Here is a 6,105-nt window from a genome sequence, read left to right on the forward strand (position 1 = left end):
GTTCTTATTTTACAAATAAATCAGACGTTACTCAACAGTTACTCAGTACTTGAGTATTTTTTTCATCAAATACTCTTTTACTCTTACTCAAGTAATTATTTGGATGACTACTTTTTACTTTTACTTGAATAATATTGTTCTAAAGTATCAGTACTCTTACTTGAGTACAATATTTGGCTACTCTACCCACCTCTGCTTGTGACATACAATAATATGACTTTTTAATGACATATTACACTATGACATTTTTCTGACATTTTATGGCATATTATACTATGCCATTCTTCTTGACACACTAAATCATGACATATTTGTGTATGATGATGAATTTTTAAGGCATACTATGCCATGACTTATTTTTAATTTTCTAATGGCATATTTTATACTATGAATTTTTAAAAAACTTTTTGACATAAAACTTAATACTTAAATTACTATACTATGACTTTTTTATGACATACTTTATTTTGACTTTGTATAATATACATTTGTTTATGACATATGATATTATGATTTTTTGTGACATTCTATAAAATTACTTTTTTATGACATATTATACTATGCCATTTTTATGGCATACTGTACTATGATTTTATTTTAAATTTTATACTCTTAAGATGCTTATTATCTACTTTTTATGGTATGCTGTATTATGAAATTTTTCTATGATATACATTTTTTTATGACATTTTATGACACGCCATACTATGACCATTTTTTTGTGACATTCTATGAAATGACTTTTTAATGACATATTATACTATGGTATTTTTATGACATCATTTATGGCATACTATACTTTGCCTTTTTGGTTACATTTGTTATGCCATGCCATACTATGACACGTTTTGTGACATTGTGTATTAGGAATGTTTTAAGGCATACTATACTTTGCTATACCTTTTTTTTTTTTAAATAATACTATGACTATTATACTTTGACTTTTTTATGATATAAATTTTTATGACATTTTTATGAAAGACGTTACTATGAAATTTTTTATGACTTTTTATGACGAACTGTATAATGAATTCTTGTTACACCTTACTATACCATGATTTGTTGTAATGATGGTTTTTAATGACATACTATACCAGGGGTTTTCAAAGTTTTGATGACTGACTGTGTATTTATGGAGCCAGCATGTGATTGAGGACCACACAGGAAAAGTGCACACACAAACAAAATCTATTCCGTCTTCCTTCCACATTAAACTGCTGAGTTGTCCACTGAAATTGCTAACTTGTGCAACACTCGAGGCGCCACCAGTTGCCATGCAGGAGGGTGTGGTTTGAATGTAAGCTATTGAGAATGAACGTATAAAAATGACCTGCAGATAATTAAAATGTAATGGATGTACATTCTGGGGCTGCACAAAATATTTATGAGGGCTGTTTCACCATCATTTAACAAGATGTGCTGATCTTGCCAATGTCACCAGATCAGCAATATGTGGATGAAAATAATAACTCCCATTCATTTTGCACTTACAATACCTCTAGTGTACCAAGTAGCCTTATTTCAGGAACCAAGAGAATCAAACTACACATCGAAGAGATGCAAGAAATTGGAAAAAGATTTACCATTTCACTGATAAAGATAAATTCAGACTTTGTTATGTACACTATTTGGCCCACTTCATACTGGAATATAGCCTAGGTAACTGCTGGTATAAGGCTTTCCCATTACCCACATACATTTAAGTATTTGGAGTTGCTGGATAATTCAATGACTATTAGGTCTATCTGATATTCACATATACTGTATGGTCAGTGTATGCCAATTTGCCGCAAGTAACCCAGACTGCATGCTGGAGGATGCAACATGAACGTTTGGTGGGGGGCACAGCATTAAACAATAAGCATGATTAAAATAAGCATGAGGTTGCTTCTCATCTGTTTTGTAGAATTTTCCACCCCGAATTTTATATCAATTCAAGATGGTTGTTCATTGACTTTAATTTGGCTTGTCTGATATATTAGTTGAAGAACTGTAAACCCAAAATTCAGTTTGCTGGGACAGGTACTTTTTATGTAAATCTATAACTGCCAGCATTATTTTCTCTCCTTTCTACTCTCCCTTATCTCTTCTTTAAGTCTGGAAATAGCTGGCATTATTGAAAATGCAGATCATGGGCATTTTGACAGGAAACTCTGAGGTAGCTGTGAGCATTTTCCTTGTCTAGGTAATGGGGTTTAAATGGGATATTCAGTTGTGTGCATTGTGGTTAATTGGACATCAAACACTGCATGTACGTGAGAGATTAGACTTCTGAGGATATGTCAGAATAGAGGAGAGACTACCGTATTTGCTCTCTATCTGATACTTTGTTCTAAATCTGTATTATTGGACAAGAAAAGCTTCTAATTCAATTTCTCACTTTAATTTACTAGGGGAGGATTAAAAGGAACTCCTGAGAGATGTTGCAGGATTATGCTATGGCACTTTCCTGCTGGTAAATTTTTACTTTTTCTACGAATGGGCTGTGCTGATAGCTCAGCCGGGGGAAGGTGTAGGGAAGATCGACACCCATAAAATATCTTTGCATTCAACTTATACTCTGCTACATAACTTTACAAACACCAAACATGACCAAACTTATTTATGAACAATGGGAGTGATGCTGATGGTTCACTGATAATCATGATATCTATACCCCACACATCAAGTTATATCCATGCATGGTGTAGTTTTTCACGAGTTTCCACACAGATGTTATGCAATGTTCAAGGTTGACATTTTGACCTAGTAGTCCAAAATGAAAAAAGTTCCTAGATGTTGAGATCACTTCTGTAAGAGTGGAAGTTTTGGCTTACATAAGGTGCTGCAAGAAAGGTCAGGTGGTCACCAAAAACATCATTCATCCTCTAAGGAGCACTATTAAATGTTATGACAATTATGGTATTGAGATATCTAGTTACTCACCAGACTGCTGTATGAATGTCTCAGACTGACTGACCAACATCTTTAACCCCTGCCACAACATAAGTTGTTTGTATTGTTATCTGTACAGCTCCTCTATCTAATGTAATATTGCAGTATTAGTTTATTGTAAATACATACACACATACATGCGTGCATACATACCACAGACTGTAAAAATAATGGACTTGGCTACTGTGACATCACCCATTGGTTCGCGGACTCCTGTTCTGAAGCCTCGAGTTCAGCATCTTGTCCGTTGCCATCTTGGTTATTTGGGCGCTGTGACCTATCTGGTGCTGTGGAGGAGCAAGATGTGGATCTGACTGAGAAGCTCTGTACAGTTGTCATGAAGGGTGAAATTAGCTATAGAGACCAAAACTGTTTTTTTGTTCAAGGCTGTAAACATGTTTATTTCTGCTGTGAAGTTGGGCATTTTAACATGGGGATTGTCTATGGGGATTGACTCGCTTCAGTAGCCAGCCTCAAGTGGCTGTTTGATGAACTGCAGTTTTTGCCACTTCAGTGTTGGCTTCATTTTTCAGCCCTGGAGGTTGCTGCTTAATACATACGTATGTACATGCATACATACAAACATACATACATACAGTACATGTGTATTTATGACAGCACAAACATACATAAATACATACTACATGTTCAAACATTCATACAAACATTCATAAATAGCCATATACAGGTGGTACAATAATGGGAACACAGACAATATGACACCACCTAATAAAATAAAAGAGTTATTGAATCAGCACCTCTCAAAGCACAAGTCTCAACAAATATTAAACATAACAATATACACCATATAAGCGTCATGAAGGTCGGATTTCCCAGGGCTTTTGTATTAGGATACATTGTATTATAAGGGTTTTCATATCATTGTGTCCACCCCCAGTAGAAGCTTCTTTATTTGATAGAAACGCTGCCATTTCTGCACATATAAACACTCCCTTATTTCTACAGTATATTGTTCAGTCTTCCATAACAAGCAGACACAATTGTGTGCTCAAAACACACACAGACACACAGACACACACACACACACACACACACATGCACATGCACACCTTTCTTTGCTGATCCTTTTCTAGAAAAGTGTCTAAACTTTCCCCATTCCCATTTCCACAGGGCCCCATATCTCACTGTGGGAAGGGAGAGAAATAAGCAGCGGCGTGCTGCCTCTGCCAGCCTGTCGGATTTGAAGTTTATTAAGTATATCAAACCAGGGCCGGCCCCCTCAGGGAACATTTGCAATCCAAAGCTCTGCTTGCTGTTGCTTCCGCCAGCATCAAGCTGTCACAAACACTCCACTTAATTTGCAAAGCAGTGCACAGAGGGGGGAAAAATAAGAAAATAGGAAACAAGTGTCATTTTCCACCATGTGTGAGTACACCATTTGCATCTAAATCAATCTGATGAAAGTTGTTGGTTTTTGCTCTTGGGGAGAGGTGATGCATTGGGTTGTTAAACAGCACTGGGTTTTACAGTTTGTTGTGCTGTATAGTCTCAATATCGGGACTCCGCATTTCTAGAGGAGTTATATTTACTTTTAGATTACATTTATCAGCAAAAATGTACAATTCAGTGTTTACCTGCTCCGTGTGGAAGACACAGTATATGTTACTGATACCCAGTCATAGAATAAGCTTACTTTAGTCGATATGTTGTGTTTAATTCCTGGTTCTGTATTGAGCTTCATTGACTGATTGATTTTGAGCCACTCATGGCCAGCCAAGCAAACATCAGCAGCAAGTGAATCAGTGAATTTTGAGCTGACACCCCCACAGCCACCAATAGCATCACCACCGTCCTACTCACTCACAAGCTGAGCGCCTCTCAACTCAAAAAACTGACGGACCGTCCCCACTCCACACTCCCAGACCAGATATGCAATTTATCAGCTGGAAAACATGCAGGAGGGCTAAAGGTGGAAGAGCCTTCTATCTGGTCTCGCTACACCAGCCACTGCTCAGTATGCTCTACCTGGGCTCATTTCACCCTCCAGCGGACAGGAGAGTCTATATGGGCCCCTCTGTAAAAGACCTGAGGCACTCCCACCCAGAGTCCCTCCACCTCTGCTCCCCCCCCACCATAGCCTGAGGGGGAGATCAGACTGACAGGGCCAACAGGACAGGGAGTTATGATACTCCTAGCTTGTGTGCATGTGCATGATTGTGTGACTGTTATTACCACTGTGCGTTCATGTGTTAATGCAGGATTTGTCCATCATATTGTGCGCTACATACACTTACAGTGTTCAACAAGCAAGCCTAACATCTCCTCTCAGAGAGGATGTGTTACAGTGAGATAATAGAACTTTTAAGCAGGAAAACGGATTACTCTCGCTCCAGAATTAAACAATTCATTACCGCCTTTCTTTTTATAACTATAGACTAATTACATTAGCCACGATGGTTATGTCATAAGTCTGTCGTGCTGCTTGCACAGTGCAAATGGATGGACTTACTGGGGAATATTTGAGCCATTTTTAATTGGTTCCAGGAACCTATAAGGCAAATGTATAAGCCTATAGAGCATAAGTTATGCTATGGCTCAAGGTTATGACACTGACACAGACGATGATCATACAGGCTGGTCATTACATGACATTAGTCATGTGGAGAATATCTTACAAGCTAATTTCTGGTGTCCTTTATCAATGCCACTTCAGCCCGAACTGTCTCTGCCTTTTTTCTCCTTACTGAGTTTGCTTTTTTTTTTTTTTTTTTTACCACCCCTCCATTAAGATACTGTCTTTGTGAGCCACATGAGGACTCAGTTGACAGTGTGTTTATACTGGAGTGTGACCTTGTCCTCAGCTGATACAGCCTCCATCTCCAGGAGTGACAAATTGTGTGTTCTGCCTCCAATGCTGGATAACACTTATACATAGCACGATTTCTATTCTGCCATGTGTTCTCTCAGAGCTATGTGCTTTTCAGAGCGGCCCTAGTTGTGTTGCTCTAGGGATGGCAATGTCTGTCTTTCGGTCAGCTGGTCCCCCACCCTGGGTCGAAGTACTTCTACAACTGTTGGATGGGTTGCTGTGAAATTTTGTACAGAAATTCATGATTTTTTTCGAGGAATCTCTTGACAAATTCTATACTGACTTTTCTGATCCCCTAAGTTCTCTTTAATTGCTAATAAGAGATCAACATTTGTTATTTT

The sequence above is a fragment of the Epinephelus lanceolatus genome, chromosome 1 (genome assembly GCF_041903045.1).
Source record: "Epinephelus lanceolatus isolate andai-2023 chromosome 1, ASM4190304v1, whole genome shotgun sequence".
Classification (NCBI taxonomy): Eukaryota; Metazoa; Chordata; class Actinopteri; order Perciformes; family Serranidae; genus Epinephelus; species Epinephelus lanceolatus.